Genomic DNA, 26,852 nt, shown 5'->3' on the forward strand with positions numbered 1-26,852 from the left:
CCTTAAGATCTACGAACATGCCCCACAGATCTCTGCAGCGCTGAAATGGAGACTCCCTCCGCATAGGCCGCCTGTGGCTTCCCATCAATGGGCATTAGGTACCCAAATCCCATTCAGGATCTGGGCCTATGGCCCTGCCAGGCAGGATTCCTTCATATTTTACCGTGACAACTTCAAATCCTGCATCCAACTGGGACCCCGATTCAATCTGATTTCATTTGTTATTGCACCGAGATCCCCGTGTTCCGCATGGTAGAAATGCCCCGGGTCTAAGTGTTTCCTGAGACTTGCTAAACTCAATAATATCCCGCAGCAATGCGTTCCGCTGGTTAATTACACAGTGTAGAAAAGCAGGCTCCGCCAGGCTCCTACTCATTGATTTTGCTGCATGGAGCCCAGCGACCCCAATTAGGAATGAGACTGGCGTTCGTGCATAGCAGGATGAGGACAGCACGTATATTTAACGTGGATTAGTCACATTAAAGCAGCGAGACCTTTGAATTTAAAGCTGCTGCACTTTGTAGCTGTTGCACTTTGGAGCAGCACTGGCTTTAAAGTCACTTCCAAGCTGAGTATCTCTGGCTTTTTCATTTCTCTCTGCCCTGCTTTGCAGCCTGACAAAGGGACCAGGCAGGGTTTGCTCCCGGGGAATCACGGGGTTAATGACCCTGCAAATTCAGGTCAGAGCGGTAGAGCCCCGCCCACAAGCCTTTAAAGTGATGGCTAGGGTCAGAAAAGGGCCCCTGGTTCATGCCTGTCTCTGCCCCCCCATCCCATCCCTTCTGCCTCCATTACCGACAAACCCAGGAGTCCGGTGCTGCCCATCCGAGGTGACCTGCCATAGAACCAGCTGCATTCACCTCTCCTTCCTGCCTCAGCAACAGCACTTCTGGGTGGTCCCTCTGCCGGGCTCTTTCTTCGTGGTGCTGCGTGGCACAGACAGCGCCCGGCATGCTGATGGATTGCATGAGGTGTCGGATCATGACTGGGACGCAGGCGACTGCCATGCTGAGCCAGCCGAGGGCTACAGGAGTCATTATCCCAGAGCGTGGCATGGGGGCCTGCCCATCTACTGCAGAGCTGCTCTAGAGACCAGAGAATGGCCTTGTCAAAGCCCTCTCCCCCCCCGCTGGTGCTCTGTGTGTGTCTCCCCCTCGGCAGTGAGGTTGGGGCAGGACCCAGCTGTCACGGAGTGTGGGGGAGTCAGGGCCCCGCACCCCCCACTTCCTGCGATTCACCGTGGCTCTCAGCCAGCCAGTAACACAGAAGGTTTATTAGTCAACAGGAACTAGGGTGACCAGATGTCCCGATTTTATAGGGACAGTCCCGATTTTGGGGTCTTTTTCTTATATAGGCTCCTATTACCCCCCACCCCCTGTCCCGATTTTTCACATTTGCTGTCTGGTCACCCTAACAGGAACACAGTCCCAAGCAGGGCTTGTAGGTACAACCAGGACCCCTCAGCCAGGTCCCTTTGGGGGGCAAGGATCTTAGACCCCAGACTTGGGTTCCCTGCCTCTTCCCAGCCAGTCCAAAACTGAAACCAAAAACCCCTCCCACCGGCTCTCCCCCCTCTCCCTTTGTCCAGTTTCCCGGGCAAAGGTGTCGACTCGCCCCACCCCCATTCCTGGCTCAGGTACCCTCCCTCACCTAAAGTCATCCCCTGCTCTCCCATCCCCCATGCAGACAGTCCAGTAAAACTAACCGACATTCCCAGGTCAATCCACCCCGCTCCCTACTGCGTCACATCAGCACAGGGCCTTTGGGTGCCACTGCAGGACAACCAGCGACTTCCAGAGCAGAGCTGCTCCCCTGGAATGGGCCACCCCCAAGCTAGCAGGAGCATTGGGGACCACAGCCACCAGGACACGGCTATAATCGGGGATCCCCCCAGGAACAAGTTGGTACTCAGGAGACACCCCCCCTCCCCCCCGGTATTACATATGCTCTGGGGCTGGAGCTGGGGAGGAGCAGGATTCTGACTGCTCTACTTCCTGGCATTGCCAAAGCTACAGAACAAGTGGCCCAGGAGGAAATGCCCCCCCCCCCCAAACCCTGCTTGACCCATTTGGCCTCCTGTTTGCTCCAAAGTGCAACCTGCAGCCGTGTGCTCTCCTGGTCCTCTGCAGGGCAGTGGGGTGGGTTTGTACAGCAGGTGTCTGTGAAATGGGGGGGTTTCCCTAGCACGTGCCCAGAGCATTGGGGAACCATCCTGCATGCAGTGGTAGCAGCAAATCCATATCCCTGCACGCCATGGCAGCCTCCGACCTGCTGCCCATCTGCCTCGCCTGTGCTCTTACCCGCTGTGTGGCCATCCTCCCCCTGCCCCTGCTCCCTTCTGCAGCCTCACTCCCGTGATCTTCCCAGACTGCCCTTCCGGTGCACCCTCCACGCCTGGAATTCAGCCCCCGGTCACTCTCTGCACAACGTGTCACTCCCCACTGCCCTGAGTGCCACCGCGCTGGAGACAGACCCTACCCCCCCCCCCCCCCCCGGCTGCTGCTGGCATGGGCTCAACACGGCTCTGAGAGCAGCGACAGCTGCTGCGGAAAGGGACAGCATCCCTTTTCCAAGCCCAGTTGCTTCAAATGCCATTTAGCTGAAACATTTCTTGGGCCCAGGATGGAATTTCTGGGCACAGAGAAGAGCCAGTGGCCCAGTGCGTAGGGCCTGCATCAGGGCTGGGAGAAAGCCAGGTTCAGTGCCTTGTTCTGGGGCGGGGAACTTGAACGTGGGGCTCTCACATCCCGCATGAGTGGCCTGGCCCCCAGGCTCCAGCTATTCTGGGTGGGGCTTGGCCGCTTGTGCTTTTTTACAAAAAAATTCCAAAGGTCTCGGGTTTGTCCCAGGGGGAAATTAAACAAATTTCACAACCTCCGTCATTTTTACAAACCAGAAATCTGGCTTTCTGGCCAGCCCCACCCTCCTGGTTGGGGTTGGAATGGGGCAGGAGGGGGTAAAGCTGGGCTGTGAGGCCATGAACCTTGGCGAACACTTCTCTGCGCTGTCCTGCCACAAGGAGCAACTTTCACCTCTGCAAAAATCCTCACACACCGAGCCCAGCTGGCTAAAATGGCATGTACTTGGAATGGCTGTGTGTGTCTGTGAGCATTTGTGTGTCCATCCTTGCCCTCTGCTGGATGGAATCAGGAATCAGCTGTGTGTCATAGGCCCTATACTACCAGCAGCTAACAGAGATTTCCTTTTAGTGATGCAGCTCTGTACTTGAGCAGCAGGACGGCCAGCATTCTCTCTCGGGTGTCGGTGAGGGGTTCTGCTGAGCGTGGCGTGCAGAAGTTGCAGTACTGACCCGTCTCCTTTGCTCTGGTTGCAGTTTATTGGGGCTCCTCCCCCCCCCCCAGCATCCGCCCTCTGTGGGATTCTGCTGTGATGGCAGACTCCTGTGTGTCTGGCATCCAAATCTGTTGCCATGGAGATTATTCTGATGCCACAAATTCAACATCTTGCTTCCACAGCAGGGTCGGCAGGAGGAGCCAGGCTGGGAGGCAGCAAACCTTGGGGTAGAGCCCTGAAGGGCCAGTGGAAGGGAGCGCAGCCCTGGCCCCAAAGAGCTTCCGTGTCTGACTCATGGGGTGAGCAAATGCAATGGCTTGCGGGTGAGGCTGATGGATGTGAAACCCTCTCTGCAAACAGCGTGGGCTGAACAGCCTGGCGCTCTGGTGAGCTCTGTACAGGAATCCAGGCTGCCCCGTGCAGCTCGGAGCCAGCGCCTTGCGGGCTGATGGAACACGCTGCTAATCACAAGGGACAGGAGTATTTCCGGTTATGGCAGAGATGGGCATAGCAGCATTGGCCGTGGCAGGTGTACCATGGGGCAGCTGGAGGGCCAGGCACAAGGGACAGGAGTATTTCCGGTTATGGCAGAGATGGGCACAGCAGCATTGGCCGTGGCAGGCGTGCCATGGGGCAGCTGGAGGGCCAGGCACAAGGGGCAGGAATATTTCCGGTTATGGCAGAGATGGGCACAGCAGCATTGGCCGTGGCAGGCGTGCCATGGGGCAGCTGGAGGGCCAGGCACAAGGGGCAGGCAGGAAGAAGCCCTCCAGCCAGTGGTGGTACTCAGAGGGAGACTGATGGGACATGGGTAGAGGCCCAGGACAGGCAGGGATAGCGGTACAGTCTGTGCTCTGTGCAATGTGGGATGGATTCTGATTCCGATGACCAGACTCCTCATCTCCTCCTTGTTACCTGTGGCTTCGAGACGCCGCGTGGGAGAGAGACTCAGCCCCCCATAAATCTCTCCAGCACTCGGGGCTTGGAGGGAAGCTTTTCGAGGAAATTCTATCGGCTCAGCATTCACGAGCCTGCACGCTAAGGGGCTCTGCAGCCTGCAAACCCGAGGGCAGCCGGCTCCCGTGCCAGGCCGTGCTCCGTGCGCTCCCCGGGGTCAGCCGGCTCCCGTGCCAGGCCGTGCTCCGCGCGCTCCCCGGGGTCAGCTCCTGACCGCACCCAGTCCCCGGCTGGAGAAGCCTGGGCACGTTGCACATCCTGCTGTGCCCAGTGTGCGGCTCTGCGGGTAGAGCGAGGCACTAGTCCTTGCCCTTTGGAAGAAGCTGTAGGTTTCCTCCCCGTGGCTTCCAGCCAGCGCTGGGCAAGGTGGGCCTGGAGCCCCGGCATGTGCGGAGGGGACCACCGCTGAAGAAGCAGCAGAAGTTTCTAACCAAACACTGAGCACAGCTCTGAACCCCTCCCTGCCCCCAACAGTTTTCCAGCCCATAAGAGAGATCATGTCACTCCACAGCAGAAAACTGTCTCTCCTTCCCCTCAACCCTCCACAGGCACGGGGGAGCCATGGGACACCCTGTCCAATGCTTGCTGCAGCCCCAGGCATGAGGCTACAGGCCCTGATTCAAGCAAAGCACTTTAGCCCGTTCTTGACGCTGTGGACAGAGCAGCCAGTCGTCGCTTCTCCAGACTAAACAAACCCACATTTTTCAATCTTCCCCCATAGGTCTGGTTTTCTAGCCCTTTAATCGTTGTTGCTCTTCTCTGGACTTTCTCCCATTTGTCCACATCTTTCCTGAAATGTGGCGTCCAGAACTGGACACAATACTCCAGTTGAGGCCTAATCAGTGCAGAGTAGAGCAGGAGAATTACTTCTTGTGCCTTGCTTACAACACTCCTGCTAATACAGCCCAGAATGATGTTCGCTTTTTTTGCAACAGTGTTACACTGTTGACTCATATTTAGCTTGTGATCCGCTATGACCCCAGATCCCTTTCCACACTAATGTTCCAGGCTAGGCTGTCTGGGGTCAATGGGCCTGCCCTGTTGGACATAACACCTTCTGCACTTCACACTGGTTACTGTCTCCCGCCTACCTGGGGAGTTACGCGGTTGCAAAGGCTTGCAAAGCAAATGCTCAAATATTACTTTACAATATGGGCTACAGCTCTTATAAGCGTGATTAATGCTACCGCAACTCCCAAGCATTCACTAAAGTCTAAGCCCTAAACCCATTCTTAGAACTCGAATACCTATTTTACCCAGCACTAGCGCACGGCGATTCCAGCCGTGTGTTTGTCAGTACCCGGCTGAGCCAGGGGATCTTGGCCTGAGCCGGCACCTGGTCTGCCAGCGGCACAAATGGCTGGAGTTCTTCTGGAGACTTCTCTGTGGCTTTTAAAGAGTGGATTCATACACCAGCTTTTTGCCACTGGCGCCCTGGTTTCACGTAATGATTGGGGCAAGCGGGCCATTGGTTTGCTGAGTCGCAGCTGGGTCACTAGCGAAGCTGCGCTCACTCACAGACACGCCGGGCCGGTGGGGGGACTGGGAAGCGCTGGAATAGCAGGGAGGGGTCTGCAGAGCAGGACAGAGGTGCAGTGCAGCCTGCAGGTCGGGCTTCAAGCTGGAAGAGCAGGGGCTGCTGCATCTCCACTCTGAGGTGTGAGAGCCCAGGATCACTGCATTAGGACTGAGGTGCAGTGGGAGAATTGGAGAGGAGCAACCCAGGGCTGGAGAGAGAGAGTGTGTGTGTGTGTGTGTGTGTGTGTGTGTGTGTGTGTCCAGGACCCGGGGATGCATGCAGGACTCACACAGCTCTAGCCATGGCTGTTAGCCTGTCACTCACCAAACTCAGCTCCCCTCCAGCCCAGGACTAAACGGGGGGCTTTCGTCTGTGGTGAATTCCAAGCAGACGACTGAGAAACCCCCAGGGCCGTACGCGGTGCAGCCTGTGAACTATTGGGCTGGGCCAGGTGCCAGGGGAGCCTTTCGACTGGCAAAGTGAGCTTCCTTTTCTTCCACCAGCCGCACCGCTTCGGACGGAGGCTGCTCGGGAGTGGCAGGAAGTAACTAGGCCTGTCAAGGCTGCTTCCCCACTTTGAACTTTAGGGTACAAATGTTGGGGCCTGCATGAAAACTTCTAAGCTTAACTACCAGCTTAGATCTGGTCCCGCTGCCACCATTCCCAAGTGGATTCCCTTCCCTGGGAAGTCTTGAGAAACTCTTCACCAATTCCCTGGTGAATACAGATCCAAACCCCTTGGATCTTAAAACAAGGAGAAATTAACCATCCCCCCTCCTTCTTCCCACCAACTCCTGGAGGATCAAGATCCAACCCCCTTGGATCTAAAACCAAGGAAAAATCAATCAGATTCTTAAAAAGAAGGCTTTTAATGAAAGAAAAAGGTAAAAATCATCTCTGTAAAATCAGTATGGAAATTAACCTTACAGGGTAATCAAACTTAAAGAGCCCAGAGGACCCCCTCTAGCCTCAGGTTCAAAGTACAGCAAACAAAGATAAACACTCTAGTAAAAGGTACATTTACAAGTTGAGAAAACAAAGGAAAACTAACACGCCTTGCCTGGCTGTTTACTTACAAGTTTGAAATAGGAGAGACTTGTTTAGAAAGATTTGGAGAGCCTGGATTGATGTCTGGTCCCTCTCAGTCCCGAGAGCGAACAACAACCAAAACAAAGAGCACAAACAAAAACCTTCCCCCCACCAAGATTTGAAAGTATCTTGTCCCCTTATTGGTCCTTTGGGTCAGGTGTCAGCCAGGTTACCTGAGCTTCTTAACCCTTTACAGGTGTTAGCCAAATGGGCTCGTTTCCCCCTGGAGCTGCCCAATTACCCCAAGGAGGCACGGGAGTCTAGAAGACGGCTTCAAGTTCTTTATTGATCAGTCAGCTGAGCGGGTGTCCCCCTCGACTCATGCCAGAGGGAGGAACACACCTTACAAGCACAACTGGGCTTCTCTTATACAGAGAGACAAACAACTTAGCGTGTCTAAATTCTGCTAACCTATGCATTGTTTAAATTCAGTTCTAGTAGTAATCAGGATACATCTGTTAGCTTCCCGTCCTTCACATTCCTTTCCCAGGGTCCGTCCAACCCCCTCCCCTTTGCCATATATCTTCTATACATCCTGTATACGTGCAGCTTCATGCATGGGAAACAACAGTGAGAGCTGAGATAAGCATGTTTACTGGGATAACAAGCAGAAGCCGAGATAAACATGTTTTTCAGTTTTTGGGCCTAACAAGATTCCCCCCTAAAAAGCATTTTGAGAGCCTTATGGCCCCCAATCCTCAGCCTTCACCAGCTGGTATAGGGCCATCATTTGTTGGTGTATAATTTGATTAGCCATTCGTCGGACTAATGCAACTACACAGGGAGCAAAGCAAGCTAGGGTTAATAGGGTTGTAATAAAAAGTACAAAGAGAAGAAGGCCTTCTCGGAGCCATTCCAGTTGCAGTAACCAGGACATGAACCAGTCCATATTCCACCCACCCCATGTTTGGACCGGGACATGGGCTAGCTTCCTCATTTCTTTTGTTAGCTGTTTTACCGCCTTTCCATTATCATCTATTTGTAAACAGCAATTAGATTAGTTTAATTTTGCACAGATTCCCCCTTCTTCTGCCAGCAAATAATCAAGAACTAGATGGTGCTGGTAGAGCACATTCCTCATCTGAGTGGACTGATCGGCCAAAAGATCAAGAGCTGCAGCCGTCTGATTAGTTATTATTTTTAAAATGGCTTGCAGCCTAATTATCCGATTCAAGTTGTAAATGGGCTCCCTTGCTCCTGAGATCCACTCATTAGGATTCCATGTAGCTGGACCATAATGTTTTATAATTTTCTCAGGGGGCCACTCCTGAGCCCCCCATGTTTGGGAGCTTCCGGCGGTCAGGGTGGAATCCACGAACCGCCTTTCTCTAATTAAACCCTAATTTCCAATTTATTTTCCTGCATCTGGGGTAATAGAAAGAACAAGGGTCTTATATATCCAACATAACATATCCCAGACCAATTTGGAGGCAATCTTCAGTAGGCATAGGACCCGCAGATCCAATAATGGCCCTTTAGAGCCCAGGTTCCATTAGCAAAGGGGCCATTTCAGGTTTCCTCATTCTCATCGTCCTTTAGATGGTCAAAATATAAAGGATTACCTGGCCCTAAAGGTCCCCCCACCATTCCATCAGCTGAACTGCAATAATCACATCTCCACGCCCCAGCTCCTGCTTTCCAGACACAATCGCAGCCTCATTTTGGCTGATTGGTGCTAGACCAGAATTGTTTAAAACCCCATACTCGAGTTCCATTCTGATTCTGCCATGCCCATTGAAACCACCGTACCACGTGGTCCTTGCTAGTGGTATTGTCTAGCTGGCAACTCGTGAATAGGGCGTCAAAGAACCCATCCTGTCCTACCGCCCTGCAACCTTCGGCCGTAGGGTAGTATTGTTTGGAGCATTTCACCCAACTATTATTGGTGAGCCTTACATGGGTCTGGTTCCATTGCCCCTGATATTTAGAGCAGTCATACAGATGACAATAAGGGTCCCAGCAATCAAACCCTGGGGATAGAGTCCAATCACACTTGCTTTCTCCCAAGTACACTCCCTCCCGCCTTGTCCGATTAAGGCAGAGAATACCCATTCCAGAAGAATACAGTCGCCAGGGGCTACTATCCTCAGTCCAAACCCCCGTTCCATCGTGGACTATACTCAAATTGCTGAGCCACCATTTGGGCTGTACCGGCTGGGCTACCCAAGGCCATTCATTTAACTCCCCTGGGCCTCCGCACACCCAACAGTTACTGAGGTTAATGGATTTTGCTATTGTCTCCCCCAGCTGTAAAAACCTGTTTTCCCAACCATAATAGTGGTGGAAGCACATAAACAAAGATATTAACAATAATTTCATTATCTTTTTCTAAACAGTCCCTTTAGTCCGTCCAGTTGCTGATACTCACAGGTGGAGTCTTCACCTGTGCCACCCCGGGCGTCCGGAGCCGGGGCGGGCAGAGGGCTGGTGTCCTCTTCCGCTAGTTCAGTCTCCGGGTTAGGGTTCAGAAACCGCCTTACCCGCGTATAGTGTGTCCATTTGTCACTCCCAAGAACTTTGACTGCAGCTTGGCTGATGAGCGAGACAGTGTGCGGGCCGTCCCAGCGTGGTGTAAGGGGGTCACGCTTCCACTTCTTGACGAGGACCTGATCACCGATCTGGAATGGGTACACGGGCTAGTCCAAGGAAAGGGCCTGAAAAGGCACCGCGTCGATGCAGCTGTAACAAAACAGATTGCAACCCAGAGACCTGTTTCCATAAGGAGTCCTTCCCCATTTCCCAGTTTACATCCTCCCGGAACCCCGGGATAATGGTGAAAGCTTAAGACCCTTACGTGGGGCCCTTCGAATGCGGGTAAGGGCGAGTGGTAACGCATCAAGCCACTTTAAACTAGACTCTGTGCCTAGTTTAGTGAGGGTATCCTTGAGAGTCCTATTCATTCTTTCCACCTGTCCCGTGCTTTGCGGCCTCCAGGGTGTATGCAACTTCCATTGTATACCGAGTGCCTGGGACACCTGTTGCAAGACTTCAATACAGTCATGAGTGGGGCTGGTCTCATAGGAAACCCAAGGGTCAGGCAATAGGGTAGCTGGGTTGAGGGAACTAACTGTCTCCAGGTTAAGTTAGGGGCTAGCAAGGGCCCTACCTCATATCTGGTATGTCGACTGGGATTTAGATGCTTTTCCCCAGCGCCTGTCCCCAGTATTTGAGGCATCCCGTGGGGAACCACAACCTCAGTGTCCCCCCCCAGGGTAAACTTTTCAGCCTCCTGTACAAGGAGAGCGGTTGCTGCAACGGCCCATAAGCAGGCAGGCCACCCCTTGGCGACAGGGTCCAAGACCTTCGAATAGTATCCAATGGGTCGCCAGGTTGGCCCTGACCTTTGGCACAGGACTCCAGCTGCCACCCCTCCTCTTTAATGAACGTATAGGGTGAATGGCTTCCGGGAATCTGTGAGGGCTAGAGCGGGAGGCTGAACCAAGCCTTCTTTAAGCTCTCGAAATGCTTTTTCCATTTCCCTGGTCCATTTCTAGTGGAGTAGACCTTCTTTAGTCAAAGACTCATATAGTTGTCTGGCCTCTCCCCCATAGCCAGGGATCCAGAGTCGACAGAAGCCAGTCAATCCCAGAAAAGCCCCCAATTCTCGGGGGTGCCGGGGCTAAGGGCTGCCAAGTATAACCTGGATTCTTTCTTTGCCCAAACTGCGACTCCCTTGGCAGAGGTGGTATCCAAGGAAGGTAACCTGCTGCTTAACCAACTGAGCTTTTTCCTTTGATACTTTATATCCCTGTACCTCAAGGTGATTGAGGAGATCTACAGTTTGCTCCTTGCAGACTGTCTCTGTTTCAGTACTTAAGAGCAGATCATCGCAGTACTGAACTATGTTACATGCAGGATGGTTAGCCAGGAATGGGGCCAGGTCCCTTTTTAACTGGCTGCCAAAAATTTCGGGTGCACAGGTGTTGCGGAGTGTGGGGGAGTCAGGGCCCTGCACCCCTCTTCCCGAGATTCACTGCGACTCTCAACCAGCCAGTAAAGCAGAAGGTTTATTTAAGGACAGGAACACAGTCTCAAGCAGAGCGTGTAGGTACGACCAGACCCCCTCAATTAGGTCCCTCTGGGAGGTTCAGGGAGCTTAGACCCCAGCTTGGGGTTCCCTGCGTTGCACCACCCAGCCCAAACCGAAACCAAACTCCCAACTCCTCCCGCTGCTCCTCTCCTTTGTTCAGTCTCCCGGGCAGAAGGTGTTAATCCTTCCCACCCCCGTTCCTGGCTCAGGTTACAGCTCAGGTAGCTTCCTTCAAGGGAAGTCCCCCCTCCTCACTGCAATCCCCCTGCAACATTCCCAGGTCAAATCTGCCCTGCTCCCTGCTCCGTCACAACAGGTAAGTCCTTGTGGGACAACGGTCCAAAGTTATTGAGCTTTGTAGTGGGTATCTGGGTCCTCCCACTCAAAGGCAAACAGTCTCTACTATTAACTTGTTAATTTGTCTTAGGTCCTGGACCAACCGATACTGCCCATTAGGCTTAGGCACCCCCATTATTGGAGTATTGTATGGGGACGTGTCTTCCTTTAACCACCCGTACTGCAAAAACTTTTGAATCAGGGGTTTTAACCCGATCCGAGTGGTTAACTTAAGGGGGTATTGTCGAATTCGGACTGGGCTGCTTCCCTCCTTAAGGGAAATATGCACTGGTGTAGCATTCCTGGCTCGGGCCACGCCTCCTTTCTCTGCCCAGACCTTGGGATTTACACACACACACACACCCCAGCCAGCTGGGGCTGGCTTCCATCACTTCCCTTGCATTCCAGGGAGTGATCTCTAGCATTTATGAGAGCCATCTGATAATTAGAGGCTTGTTGCTTAGGGATTCTGACTTCCATTGTCCCGTTATCGAATGAGATCTCCGCCTGTAATTTAGTGAGGATATCTCCTCCGAGCAGCGCTATGGGGCAGGAGGGACTGCAAACAAACTGATGGGAAATTTGACGGTCCCCTATTTTTACTAGGAGAGGCAAAGTTTTTTCCAAAGCTGTAGTTTGTCCCTCTATCCCCTGGACTATGGCACGTCCCCAAGCTTTATCTCGGGGAGCCTTATTAAGGGGGGAGCAAACTAAGAGTGGCCCCAGTATCAATAAGGGCTTCAATTGGGCGGCCCTCCACTTTAATTTTTACTGTGGGATCCAGGCTGGCAGCTTGTGCTGTCAGGAGGGGCCGCTGGGTTCCCCGACCCCCCTATGGGGAAGACTCCTCCCCTGAACGTCCTGTACTGTTGTAGAGGATAGGAAGGGACGGGGTTTTATCTTTACGTTCCTTTCCCATGGCCTGTCACCGGGGGCATTCATTCTTCCAGTGCCCCTCTTTCCTACAGATAGCGCACTGATTTCGACCCAGGCAGGGGCCCCGCCCCTTCCCCGGTGGCCCTGGCCGTCCCTTAACTTTGTCCCCCCTTTCTTCATATCCTTTCCTTTGGGCCATGGCTAAAACGTGGGCCCCTTTCTTCCGAGAACGGGGGATTCTGTTGCTTCCAATTATATAGATCACTAGTGGTAAAGGGAACATATACCATAGTGAGATTACCCTCAGGGGCAGAGGGAATCACAGCCCACAGACAAAATTTCTTAACAGGGAAACAGGGTTTCCTAACAGGGGCACGGGCCATTAAGGTTTTAATAGTTTGTGATCTACATTTTTGCAACCATGGGGGATGATTGGCCACAAGGTCCTGCCAAATATCTATATAGGGATATTGGTCCCAATGCCCATCCCAGGTCACAATAGTATGTACTGCTTGTACAACCCCTGGTTTGAGCGTCCCTCCCTCGGGCCATTCCACCCCGAATGTCATCCATTCAAGAGTACAGAATTTTACAAGCTTGTCTTTACATAATACAATTCCATAATTAGCCTGGCGTCTAAACGCCTTCCAGTTATCCAGCATACATCCCAGGGGTGTCCAGGAGAAGGTGCTTTGTCCGGACCCCATTATGCTTTACCCAGAGTTTTCCGAGACAGAGATATCAAGAGGGGGAAGAGGTATAGATCTAGTTCTAACTCAGATATCCGCTGGGTCACGAGGTTCGGCTGACCCCCCTTGCAATCAAGATATCCTGGTCATCGGGTTTCCCCTTGCAGGAGTCTTGGGGCGGCTGAAGTCAGCTTAAGCCTCAGACCTGTCAGCGGCACTCATTCATCTTTCACACAGATCCTTTAATCAGTTACAATCTCGGTTTCCAACACACCATTAAGAGGAGAAACAAGATTACCCCTCCTATAAACAAGAGTAATCCCTGAGGTTGCTCCAAGTCCCAATAATTGTTAAAAACGGCTCATGGACTTGTGGAGTTAGTTACGTTACTCATTGGCCATTATTTGCTTACCCTTTAACCAAAAACACAACAACAAGACATTTACAAAGCTACAATACTGTTAACATACCTTCCCGTATACAGGCTGCCTAGGGGATTTCCACTGTCCAACCCACACCTCGGGGGCGTTATTCCTCAAACCCAGGAGGTAAACGCACTTACCGCCCGAAGTGGCCGCGTCCGGCAGTCAGACTTCCCCTCCTTCTGAAGCCGTCTTGCTTCCATGTCCTTCAGAGTTCTCTTCAGAGAGGACGCAGCCGCCCCGGCCGATTGTGACGATCCGAGGCCCGAGCAAAGCAACAGCTCGAGGTGGCCACTCCTCGGAATCGCCCTCGGCCGTCGGTCAGTGCCCTCTACAGGGAGAGAAGTCCCGGCGGAGTCGCCATTTGTTAGCCAAATGGGCTCGTTTCCCCCTGGAGCTGCCCAATTACCCCAAGGAGGCACGGGAGTCTAGAAGACGGCTTCAAGTTCTTTATTGATCAGTCAGCTGAGCGGGTGTCCCCCTCGACTCATGCCAGAGGGAGGAACACACCTTACAAGCACAACTGGGCTTCTCTTATACAGAGAGACAAACAACTTAGCGTGTCTAAATTCTGCTAACCTATGCATTGTTTAAATTCAGTTCTAGTAGTAATCAGGATACATCTGTTAGCTTCCCGTCCTTCACATTCCTTTCCCAGGGTCCGTCCAACCCCCTCCCCTTTGCCATATATCTTCTATACATCCTGTATACGTGCAGCTTCATGCATGGGAAACAACAGTGAGAGCTGAGATAAGCATGTTTACTGGGATAACAAGCAGAAGCCGAGATAAACATGTTTTTCAGTTTTTGGGCCTAACACAGGTAAAAAGGATTTTGGAGTCTCTGGCCAGGAGGGATTTTATGGCACTGTACACAGGAGAGCTGTTACCCTTCCCTTTATAGTTATGACCAGGCCTTTGGGACAATTGGTGGAGGGAGTGTGTGTGGGGTGAGGGGTGGGGGGAGGGGTACCCGTGCACATGTGTGTACGTGTGTAGAGACAGATGCTCTGCGCTTGGCCCAGTCTAGCAGCACGCGTAGAATGAACTGCTCTTGGTAGCTGACAGGCTGCAGCGCGGCTGGAAAGGTTCACACTCCTCAGCCCAAAGGCGAGCTGCTTTGGTTTTTAGGGCACTCTGTCTTCTAGCAATGGCTCTCCTGTGCCTGGCTGCGCAGACACGTCAGACGAGGCTGTCGGAGCACAGCGGCCGGCCTTGCTGACTGGCAGGAGGAACAGGCGCTAGCCTCGCTAATGAGCTCAGACGCGCTGCAGACAACTTCATTGTCAGGAGTTAATTATTTTGGACAAAACACAACAAATCAGTCAAAGCCGAGCTGCCAGGGGCCCATGCCTGCTCCCAGCTAATTGGCCTGAGGGGGCGCTGGGGGCTGCTGACTGGGAGTGGGCTGGCGAGGACAGGTTCGGCAAATCCACCCAAACGTGGCAGATTCACCCTCTCGGCTTGACGGGAACTGCACCGCCTCTGGGGTGTGTCACATGCCGCGCTCTCAACCCGAGAGCACGCAGGGAGCGGCCCCCGTGCCCTGGTGGGCATGGAACTATCCTGGGCATGGTGCCAGGAGAGGGAGCGGGGAGGTGACATAGAGTAGGACTGTACCAGGTTAAACATATCATGATTTGTGTCTATAACAATACACCTCAGAGCCCCAGCCCTGGACCAGGACCCCGCTGCGCTAGGCGCTGTGCAAATACAGACGTCACAACACCAAAGCGCTGACAATCCAAGACACGAGCCACCAGCTGGAGCCGGACCAAGCGGGGAGCACAAGGAGCCGATACCTCGGCAGGTCGCAGCACACCGGCAGCCAAAGCGCTGTCGTTCCTTCGTGGGCGTCCCGGCACAGGAGAGTTTCAGAGCAAGCTTTGAAGGAGGAGGAGTTCGTCCTGCAGAGGCTGGTGTGAGCAGCGGGCAGCACTGGAGAGAGCACAAAGGGGCCGGTCTGAGAATGTAGCAAGGGGGGGATGGAGGCAGGTAGCATGGGTGGATTGGCAGGAGAGATGACAGGGTGGGTCGGGACAGGCTGGGCAAGGCCTTGAGAAGGCAGACAAGCAGCTGCTGTTTGATAGGGCAGAGAAGAGGGCGGCAGGGAGGGACGAGTCTGATGATTACTGTGGCAGAGCCAGCCCCACCTGTTCCCCTGCACCCCCCAGCGGAAGAGCCCCCCACAGCTTGTTATAAAGCCACGGGGACAGCAGGGCTCTCGGGGGTGGCTTCCCATCCCAAGAGAGGTGACGCCGAGCCCGTGGGAACCAGAGCGTGGTGTCCCTGGCTTTGCTCCTCCACAGTGATTGGAAGGGTGCAGGTGGGAGGGGCATTCCAGTGACTCTAGGAAGAGAGGCCAGTGCGGGGGTGTCAAAGGGGAGATGTCCTCCACATCCCTGTCAGTGCCCTCAGGTTCCCCCCACAACAGCTGTCCTTTGGCATTGCCAGCTCTGCTCCAGCAACGCAACGCGAGTCTCTCCTTCCCCCCAGGAGCTCCGGCTGCCTCCATGGCCCTCCACCCCCCACTGGCCCTGGCAGTGGGCCCCTGGGCCCCGGTGGCACAGCCAGTGCTGGGGGTTATCAGACCGGTTCCCTCTGGGGAGGAGCAGGCAGGGTTTGGGGCCCAGGCTGGTGACACCCCAGAGGGTCAGGGCGCGGGGTGAACAGCCAGGAGGTGCTCTGCCAACTGACGTCCCACGGACCTCACTGGGTTTGGATCCCTGCTCCCAGAGCTCCCCACTGCGTCCGCCTGCCGTCTAATTCCTGCCAGCTGGGAGCAGGGAGGGGCTTGCCCTGGTGCTGTTGGGAGCAGCCAGGCCATTCCTGACGAGGTGGCAGAGGCAGCTCTGGCCCAGACACCCCTTCGCCCATCCCCTTCCTCCCACTTCACTCTCCTCTCTGCCAAGACAGCACTAGCCGTACCCTCCCTGGGGCTGCAGGAATCCGTCCCGAAGCTGTGCCCACAGGCCCGGGTGGATGGGGAACCAGAGGTAGCAGGCTCCCCTCCCCAAACATCCCCTCGGCAGGATGGGCTGAGCCCGTCCGCCCGCTGCCCTGGCACGGCCCGAGAACAGGCCATCGGGCTGCACACCAGAGCGGGGAGGCCAGGGCTCCGTGTCTAGATCATGCCGAGTCTGGAAGGGATTCGGAGGAAAGCAGCCAAAGCCCTGGAAGCGCTGGAGGGGAAAGAGCTGGACTGAGCTAGCGTAGCCTGTGGGCGATGCAGGGGGGCCAGGCCCCAGCTAGCAGGTGGATGGGTTCAGACCCAGGAAGGGGAGGTGAGTGTTGGGGGTGGCAGACCCAGGAAGTGATGGGAGGGTTCATTAGAGCATTTCCTCACTCAATCTCCCTGGTAGGGGGCCAGAGTTCCTGATATTATCGGAGCTGTCCTGATATTAGGGGCTTTGTCTTATACAGGACCCTGTTTCCTCCCCCCCATAGGACCCTATTATCCCCCCTCCTGATTTTTCACACCTGCTCTCGGCTCACCCTCCTCCCTGGGCGTGACGGAACGCGCCGCAAACAGGACGCTCAGTCTAATCTAAGCTGCGATTAAAAGGCCATTTTGTAGCCCTGGCCATAAATCCAGCGTAGAATCCCGGCAAGATGGGGGGCAGGTTTAGTGAGTTGTGAGCAGCGAGCGAGCCGAGCCTTCGCGGCACAGAACAACAGCCCACAGAGAGCGAGAGCACTTCGCTGCTGCTCTGCCAAGCGCTTTAGAAATGCCAACGGCTGGATTCCTAACGCGGGCTCAGCTGGGCTCCCATTCCTGGCACCAGCCCCACCCGCCAGGGCCCGGCTGTCAGTTTCAGCACGTGGGACAGCACCATGCAGGCTGCTCTGGGGAGGGAATTTCACAGCATTTCCGCACCCTGGAGAGGAGATTTAGCCTCCCCCTCCCCCCACACACACCATGTGGCCCTATGGAGCAGCTGTCACCTTGTTTCTCTTTTACTTTGGCCTCACCCTGCGAGGCCGGCCGGCCCAGGCTCTCTGTGCAGGGCGGTGACTGCTCCCCGGCTTGGGCCTGGGGCTGTTTGCCTCACTCCGTCCCCAGGGCGCTGGAACAATTTGTATAGAGTGGGGGGGGGAGGTGCTGAGAGCCAGTGAACCAAACTGCAAACGCTGTATATGATGGAAACCACTTCAAGCCGGGGGGTGCGGCAGCCCCCCACTCCCCTCATTCGAGCTCCTGTGTACGCCCTACCCTGCGAAAGCCAATCGCCACCCTAGGAAATCAGCTTCCTGGCCAGTGGCTGACCCAGCTCGCTGCAGATCCCTGGCCGGGCTGCACGTCCATCACGAGTCTGTGCACCGCTCCCCCCGCCCGCCCGGCTCCGGCAGCGCCACTCACCGGGAACAGAGCGATTATTTCTGGCTGTCGGGGTAATTGTTCCAATTGTGCTAACGCTGAATGGGGCTGACGCACGGCGGGCGAGCCTGACAAGGCTGACGGTTGAGGGGGCAGCACCTGCGGCAGAAAGCCGGCGCTGGGACCAGAGACGGCTGCGCGTTGCTGGAGTCAGCCCTGGCCAGGGCCTGCGGTTAGCTGCTAATGTGGATGGGCCCTGTCGGTGCTCAGGGCACGCTCAGCAGGAGAGAACGGCTCACCCAGCGCTGCCAGCCAGACGCCTGTTTAGACAAGCTGCGCTCTGCCAGCCCCTGCCCAGTCTCCCCCCCGGCTGCACCACACCCGGGTGGGGCACCAGGCTGCATGTGCAGTGGCAGAGCCGGGGTGCCAGGCCCGCACCTCAGCGCTCAGCTCACACTTGCTGGGATTTACAATTCCAAAGGGGACTTTCCTCACTGCTGCCAACCCCACCTGGAGGGAGGGGAAACTCCAAGCCGGCTCCCTCTGCCTCCGATGCCAGCTCTGCTCTCCAGGCCCACGGAGCTCAGTGGGGACTCCGGGGCAGGGGGCAGCATGAGGCCTTGCTCACCCCCTGCAGCAGGACTGAGAGCCTGGCTCTGTACAGCCAGACGGGACCCTCCCGGGGGCCGCCTTTCCATGCAGTCGCTGCCCAGAAACAGCCGCACTTCCTAGCGGGCGGGAACACACTTGAGGGCAAGGCCAGCTGCAGAGGAGAAGTTCAGATGTGCACAGCTCAAGGCCAGAAGGGACCGTTGTTCTCCTCCAGTGTGACCCCCCTGGACAGCACAGGCCAGAGGCCGGCCTCAGATCACTCCTAGGGCCACTCGTTAGAAAACAGCCATCCTTGCACAGCACAGTATGGACAGGACGGGGGCTGGCCTCTGAGCGGGGGAGTGGGGCAGCCAGTCTCCGCAACGCTCCTAGCCAGACCCTGGGGAGAGGTGGCCAGATCCCTTGGCAGCTGCAGGAGCAGCACCCTGCATCGAGCAATAATTGTCTCCTAAACACTTATTGTCTGTCTGTCTATCCAGCTGTCCCATACACCCCCTGAATCTATCTATCCCCCTGAATCTACCTATCCCCCTGAATCTATCTATCCCATACAGACCCTGAATCTACCTATCCCCCTGAATCTATCTATCCCATACATACCCTGAATCTACCTATCCCCCTGAATCTACCTATCCCATACACCCCCTGAATCTACCTATCCCCCTGAATCTATCTATCCCATACACCCCCTGAATCTATCTATCCCCCTGAATCTATCTATCCCATACAGACCCTGAATCTACCTATCCCCCTGAATCTATCTATCCCATACAGCCCCTGAATCTACCTATCCCCCTGAATCTATCTATCCCATACAGCCCCTGAATCTACCTATCCCCCTGAATCTATCTATCCCATACACCTATCCCCCTGAATCTACCTATCCCCCTGAATCTATCTATCCCATACAGCCCCTGAATCTACCTATCCCCCTGAATCTACCTATCCCATACAGCCCCTGAATCTACCTATCCCCCTGAATCTATCTATCCCATACAGCCCCTGAATCTACCTATCCCCCTGAATCTATCTATCCCTCTGAAGCTATCTATGCCATACAGCCCCTGAATCTACCTATCCCCCTGAATCTATCTATCCCATACAGACCCTGAATCTACCTATCCCCCTGAATCTACCTATCCCCACACACCACATCTATCTATCTATCTATCTATCTATCTATCCCCACACACCACATCTATCTATCTATCTATCTATCTATCTATCTATCTATCTATCCACACACACACCCTCTATCTATCTATCTATCTATCTATCTATCTATCTATCTATCTATCTATCTATCTAGCCCATATGCACCCTGCATCCACCTGTCTATCCATTTTGCTGAAGGCAGAGGGAAATGGCACCTGCACATTGCAAGCCCTGTAATTAATTTCACCACAAACAAGTGGTACGCGGCGCCTCTGGCTCCCCGGATCAATCCGCGTATTTATAGCTCCTGATTCATCTCCCTATAACGAGGGATAATAGACGTTGCCATAGTAACCCCGTGCCTGATGAATTTCACGCTGGAGCCTGTCCCTCTGATCCCCTCAACGGAGCCGGCGCTGGGGAGGAGCCGCTCCCAGGCCAGGAAGGAACCGGAGATTCCCTCCGAGGCCAGTCCACACCAGAGTCACTTGCATCTCCAGAGAGAGGCCTGCGCTCTCTCCTCCCTGCCCTGAGGCAGCTCTCTCCCTCCCCCGCCCCTGCCAGGAGGAGCCCTCCCTTCCTCCCACCCCGATAAAAATGGTAATAATGGGGCTTTGCCCTGCAATGGCACCTGGCCTCCAGGATCTCAGCACCCCCTGGGAGGCAGGGCAGTGTTCTTATCCCCTTTCACAGGTGGGGAAACTGAGCTATAGACAGGGACAGGATCTACCTAAGGTCACACAGTGAGTCAGGAGCAGAGCTGAGCCTAAGAACCCAGGCGTCCTGACTCCCGGCCCGCTGCTCTGTTTGATGCCCTGTAACGGAGCAGGGGTGCACCCCACCCTGGCGAGCTCAGTTAGGGCCCCTGCTTGCAGCTGTGCAAGCTCTGCCAGTACCCCTGAGGCCTGCCCCCCAGCCCCTCCTGCTAGCCCGGCCTTGGACTCCCCAACCACCATCTCTGCTGATGCCCCTCAACCCCGACCTGCAGCCCCTCTGCTAGTCCGGCCCTGGGCTCCCATGTGCTCCTGCCCTGAATCTGCCGTGGGCTGCTGGGAGTCAGGGATTGCCGGGCGGGCAAGGTGTCTGGCACAGGCAGAACCTCAGCCCCTGGGCAGAGTCACTGCAAAGACCAGGCCCAGCCAGCCAGCTGCAGCCCTCAGTCCCCAGCCTGGGGAGGGCCCAGAGACGGGGCCCAGCTCCACAGCCCGGGTAGCTGAGGGTCCCCAATTTACCCACCAAACAGCTGCAGCCCAGGCCCGGGCAGGGCGAGCTGCCCATGCCCACGCTGCTCTGGGGACGCTAGGCTGGGGCAGAGCGATGGGGCTGAGCTGACAGCTATCGTCCCATGGCACAGAGCTCACGGCATGGCCAGCCCGGGCACTCCTGCCTGCAGTACCAGCGGCCTCTGGGGACGGCTCTCACGCTGTCGCCAGCTCATGCCAAGATCTGATTAGGGGCAAGTGGAAAATCAATGCTAAATGGATCCGGCTCAGGCCACGGAGCAGCTTCCTGCTAATAACCTTCACACCGTCACCAGGGGAGCGCGTGGCACCAGCCCAGACGGCGGTGCTCCCAGCATGTAGCACCAAAGGCTCCAGGTGCAGAGGGGAGCGTGGGGAGCAGCAGCGGGTGAGGGGCTCCAGCGGGGAGAAACTGGGGAGCTAATCTGGGGGCCAGCCCTGTGCCTGCAGGGCCGAGAGATTCCATCTCCAGCGCTCGGATACCTGGGGGGGAGCAGCCGGGCGTGAGGGCAATGGGGCTGCCTGCTAAAACTGGCCCCCCCGTGTGGGGGCATGGCTGGCAGAGCAGCTGCCCCAGCCAGGGCCTCACCCTCCAACCGTCCCCCGGGGGCAGAAAGCTGTGGGGAGCGTGAGCCGAGTCAGGGCTCCCTGTGCAGCAGCCTGCGAGGGCCGGCAGCCGTGCCAGACAGCTGGGTTTGGAGAGACTGAGTGTCGCTAATCACAGCGCCTTGCAGAGTTGTTAGAGCCGCACGGGCGAGAGCGGAGCAGGAACATTTCTCCCGCCCGCTCGCTGGGGCTCAGCCTCCTTCCCCACACCAGCCCCCTCTCCCCCAGCGAGTGCGGCCTGTGCATGGGGAAGGAAAACACCTTCCAACGGACCCTCCGCTGCCCCTTCCTCTCCGGCCATCCCGATGCCTCCACCCTCCCCTGGCCCTCCACAGCCAGCTCCCGTCAGACCATCACGGCTACTGCACACCAGCAGCTGCAGAACCCTGGGCCCCCAGGGACGTCCCCCGCAGGATTCCCCTGCCAGCCCCCCTGCAGCCTGTTCGCCAGGGCACGGGCAGCCCTGCCTGACATGAGCCCAGAGCGACACCCCCTGGCCTGGCCCATATCACTGCCACTATTGGCAGTCTGGCCCCTTCGTTCAGTAGGCCCCAAGCCTGTCCATTGGCTTCCCCTTCCCACATGGCCCAAGCTCAGGCCCTGCCCCAGAGACCATGTCCCCCCCAGCCCCTCCTCACTGTCCCTGCCCTGGCCTCAACATGCCCTTCCTTCCCCATCCTCCAACTCCTGGGCCCTTTTCTATGCTGGCCTCTCTGCTTGGACCCCCCCCAATGCCGCCACCCTGCCAAACGGAGGTAATGCCCTGTGCCACCCGGCCCCGCCTCCTGTCCCAGGATGGGCGTCAGCTCGGAGAGCCTGGGAGTGGCTGTGATCTGGGCACTGAGGCCCCAGGGAAGACGCGCTCACTCGCCAGGCTGGATAAATCCCTCTCCAGCAGGCCAGCCCCTCCCGTGGCCCCGGTGCTTGGCCAGGCCCAATGGGCTCACAGGGAGAGGGGCGAGCCAGCCCCAGGGCTGCACAGGCTGGGCTGAAGGAGGCAGCACTGACCTTTGGAAGAGGTCTGTGGGGTTTGGCAGTGCCAGGTCAGCAGGAGCCTGGTGAGGAGAGCTACGGCTGCTACCCCTCGTCCTGTCCCTGGGAGCTGGGCCTGGCCTCGAACACACAACGCAGGAGCCCATACCCAGTGGCCTCCAGCTAGGGCTGGAGCATAGGAACGGCCAGACTGGGTCAGACCAAAGGTCCATCCAGCCCAGTGTCCTGTCTTCCGACAGTGGCCAATGCCAGGTGCCCCAGAGGGAATGAACAGAACAGAGAATCATCGAGTGATCCATCTGTCGCCCATTCCCAGCTTCTGGCAAACAGAGGCTCGGGACACCTCTGTTTGCGGGACAGCGCAGGGCCCTAGGCAGCACTATTCTGAGGCTACCCAGCCTGCCCCCACACACCCTGCATGCAGCTGGCAGGTCTGACCCCTTGCCAGAAATAGCGCCAGCAGGCATGCCCACCACGGGGGGAGGGGGCTGGACTGGGTGAGCTGCTGTGGGGGGACGCGAGGCAGAGCCACAGGCTAGGGAGGTGCAGCTGTACCATCCTAGGGCTCGGCTGCCACTTCTCAGCCGGAGGGCGGTGCAGAGAGATGGCCTCGCCCGCCACTTGGGCCGGCTCCCCGGGGCCCCAGCCCAAGCACTTTGCAGGCTGCAGCCTCAATAAATAACCAGGATGTTTAATTCACTCGCCGGGTTAATTATTCACTTTGCCTGCATTTAACAGCCATCTTTTTTTAATGGGCTGTCTTCCTGTGGCTGCAGAGCGACTGGAGGGAAATGAGGGCGTGTGTGTCAGGATGGCCATGGGCGTGGGTGGCTGCCAGGGGGGACGGGACGGATTGTGACAGTACAAAGCATGTCGGTGTTCAGACCGGAGTCAGATGCTCATATGCACGTGTGTGCATGTTCCAAGTGTGCCAGTGGCTGGGGGCTGAGTCACAGGCTGCACTTATTTGCACACGCTCCCCGGTAATGTTGGGCCCCTGACCTACCCCTCTGGGCACACCTTTCCCTGGACTGTGCATGCACCAGCTGTGCCTCGCACCCCCGACAGCCCGGGAGCAGGGCCTGACAGTCCTTTTGTACTGAGAGAGCAGCCAGCAGGCCCCGAGAGCTTTACAAACCGGAATCCAAGCAGATTGCCTCCCCCCATCCCGGGCTCGAATGCAGCCCCCAGGGCGGGCAGCCCCTGAGCTGGCCCGTGACGAGACTGCCAGTGAGCGGAGGGCGGCGGAGTGGAATCGCTTGACCCGAGGGCAGCACTAACACCCCCACGGCTGCAGGATGTGCCACAGGTCCTCTGGGCACTGCCAGGGATGGCACCTCTAGCAGCACAGCCCCTCTGGGTCGGCCTTCAGCGGGGACTCAGACTGCAGTGCTCCTCCGGGAGCTCGCCCCACCCAACGCTGCTGAGCGTGGGCAGAGCCCTGGGGGAAAGTAAGTGTTTGCCCTGGGCCTGTAGCCCCTCTGCAGCCCCTGCGTATTTCAGACCCAGCCAGGAGAGCGAAGCCCCGGCTGGGAGCTGGCTGAGCGGAGGCAGGGCAATGCCACTGAGCAGGATGTCAGTGCACTCAGCAATCAGAGCAGCAGTGGGAGGCAGGGGGCGGTGAATGCTCTGTCTGAGCCTCGCCGAGACTCATGCAATATTTGGTTGAACAAATGTGCCGGCATTTAGGAGGCACTGCCGGAGGGCAAACGCCACAGGGAACCAGGAATGAAAGATGACGGGGAAGCACCCAGCAGAGCCACAAAGCTGCCTATCAAATATCCATGCCAGGGCGAAGCCGGCAGTGAGCAGCACCAGAGAACGGAGCCAGCGCCCATGGTCTCAGGGTCCCCAGTGGGCAGCACTTGTGTCTGTGCTGAGCCGGCCCTGTACGGGGCCCTCACCCACCCCCAGCGCTGTCTCCACGGCCAGCACACACACCACCAGAGACAGTGTCCCAGGCAGGAGGAGGTGCACCCAGGCCACCGCTAGGCTCCTGGAGGGAGGCAATCAGGGCTGCTCTAGAGGGGGTGCAACCGAGTCCCCAGGAGACGAGGAACCTATCCCACTGTGGCAGGGAAAGCACTGAGCCCCCAGCACTGGCAGCCCGAGAGACAGGGGCTCTGACCCAGGGCCCACCGCCCTGAGAGCTGGCAGGGTGCAGGTCCCATCACCCACCTCTCCACCCAGCAGTGTGGCGCTCACTGCCCCAGGGGCCTCTCGCCGGACACTCAGCTTGGGGGGGAGTGCAGCTGTTCTCAGCCTGGGAAGCCCTGTGAGATGTTCAGCAATTTACTCCAAGCTGGGGGGTTTCTTCTCCCTTCCAGTCACTCTGCCCACCCCCTGCAAGCCCCTGGGGTCAGGCGCGAGTGCTGGGAGCGCAGGGGTGGGGTGATTCAGGAGGACAGGGGCATGGGCCGGCAGGGCCGAGTGAGTGGCAGGCACTGCAGGGGCTCTCACGTTCACACCAAGCCCAGGGCTCCACACTCAGACCATCTCCCAAGCAGCTGGGCCATCCCCAGTGGCTGGGGGCTGGGAGGTCTGGCAGAGTGGGAGCAGGTGCCCCGGTGCCTGGCAGGGTAGGAGGACGGTGCTGAGCGCTGGCTGCTGGCTAGCGTGGGAGGGAAGTGCAGGCTCAGGCCAGCCCACTCGCTGGTGCCCCGCGGGGCAGGCTGCGTTAGCTGCACAGCTGACTGGCAGGCCCGTAATTAAGGCGCTCACCAGAAAGCAATTGCAGCAAGTAATCAGCCCCACGTCTGGGGGCTGAACCGCTCCGAACAAACAGGAATGATTTCTGTCAAATTGCTGCAATTGCAGGGTTTGCAAAACAAAATGTAGCAGAAAAGGCAGGAAGTGTCCGGGCCACGTTCTGGGGGGGAGGGCCAGATGTGTGCAGTAGGGTGGGTGTTAGCATCTGGCCTATCCCCAGTGGAGGATTCCCTGACCCCCTGCAAAACCACAGGCTGCAGGCAGGAGGGAGCACAATGGAAGGAAACCGGGCCAAGTCACCGGTTCTGGGCCCATCTCTGTCCCTTACTCCCTGGGCTGGGAGCAGTGCGGTAAGCAGCTCCCAGCCCTCCACTGGGAATCAGCCCCATCCCCCCTCTATGGGGAACCAACCCCACCTCCCAATGAAGAACCAGCACCAACCCCCAAGGGGGAGCTGTCTCAGCCCTGCCCCCAATGGGGCTCCAGCACCCCAGCCCCAGCCCAGCCCACACACCCAGTGGGAGCCAGTGAATGTCACAGACAGATGGGGCCAGCAGGGGGCACCCTACTGCACTGGGAGCTGCTTGGCTTCCCTTGTATCCTGTGCCTCCCCGTGCCATTTCCCTCTGGTTCCCCTTCTATTCCCCCTGAAATCTCAGCCCCCTGCAGGGCAGGAGGTACTTCCCAGGGACCCCAGAACTTGGGCGTCACTGTGGTTCCAGATGGGGTGTGATTGGATCATCACCCCATTTAACAGCTGGTGCTTCACCTGCCGGGAGGGTGCCCCTGCCCATTCCTTCCCCAATCAGAGACAGGGCACAGTTCCCAGCCTTGCCCTCAGCCGCAGGAACAGAGGCGAGGGCAGAAAGAAGCATAGCGATGAAGCAGGGGGTGCATGGATTGCAAGGGCTGCAGCCAAGGGATGAAGGAGGGGCAGGAAGCCAGGCTACCAGAAAGGGACAGGGAGACAGTAGAGAGCAGTTGGGCCCCAGCCCCGGGCCGCACAGGGCTGGAAGAGCAGACGTTAACGCAGGTGGGCCTGTGACATTTGGAAGCCGATGGCTTGGCAAGAGAATCGAGCCTGGGAGAGAATTACGTGCAGCCAGCTTCAGGCAGGGCGTGGCTGGACTGGCCTGGACCTCTTGGGGAAGATGGGAATCACACTCAGGAGCAGGTGTGAGGACGAGGGCTACCGGAGCGTTATGCTGCCTGACTGGCACCCCACTGACCAGGGAGCAGCCACAAGGAGGGGCCCTGAGCTTTCTAGGTATTCCCAGCTGCTGGAGGTGGGAATGGCTGGTCCACATGGCAGGGCTCCCCAGAGCAGCTCCCGGGCTAGGCCAGGCCAGCTCCCTGCAGGGCACAGGGCTCGGGCTGCTCCCACGTGCCCAGCCTTGGCCATGGCTGGCTCCCGGACTCCATCGCTCTCCACTCACCAGCCACAGACAGATATCAATAGAGCGCTCGAAAGCCGGCCGTGTCGTTCGGCTGCCACCTGCTGCTTCCAAGCAGCAACATCAGGCTGCTACCGACCCCCCCTTCCACTCCAGTGTCAGCTTCAGGGCTGCGTTCCATTAGCTGGGGGAGCAGGGGGCTGTCCTCTAGGTCCCCCCATTTGCACTCCCTGGCCTCCTGCTCCATTCCAGCCCCCAGAGGATACCTGCTTTTGTCTGCATTCAGGACCCACCTAGGAAAGTCCTTTTCCCTTCCGCACACACACGTGGACTCACCTTGAAGCAACTGAGCAAACAGCTCCCAGTTTAAATGGGAGGAGGTTGGGAGCAGGCTAGTTCAAGGGACAGATATTCAGCGCTGGATCTTGTATCCCAGTGGATCTGGGAAATCCTCCAGTGACAGAGCCCCTCTTTCTTCTCAGTAGGGGGCCCTGTGAGCTGTGCTGGAGGAGGCCTCAGTTCCTGGGTGTGTGGGTGGATCTCAAATATTGGACACTAATCCTGCATCTGTTCTATTGTACAGCTTTTTTGCACACACCTTCTGAGCATCCAC

The 26,852-nt window shown here is 56.9% G+C and overlaps 1 long non-coding RNA gene across 1 annotated transcript; it reads right to left on the reverse strand.

Moving 5' to 3' along the window:
- Positions 1 to 7,126: 7,126 nt before the first annotated feature.
- On the reverse strand, positions 7,127 to 13,720 carry LOC135975648 (uncharacterized). The gene is made up of 2 exons (XR_010592629.1): positions 13,261 to 13,720; positions 7,127 to 9,513 (listed from the first exon to the last, which is right to left on the reverse strand). It is a non-coding gene; the product is annotated as an uncharacterized LOC135975648 (long non-coding RNA).
- Between the last annotated feature and the right edge of the window lie 13,132 nt (positions 13,721 to 26,852).

Source organism: Chrysemys picta, chromosome 14 (genome assembly GCF_011386835.1).
Source record: "Chrysemys picta bellii isolate R12L10 chromosome 14, ASM1138683v2, whole genome shotgun sequence".
NCBI classification, from domain to species: Eukaryota; Metazoa; Chordata; order Testudines; family Emydidae; genus Chrysemys; species Chrysemys picta.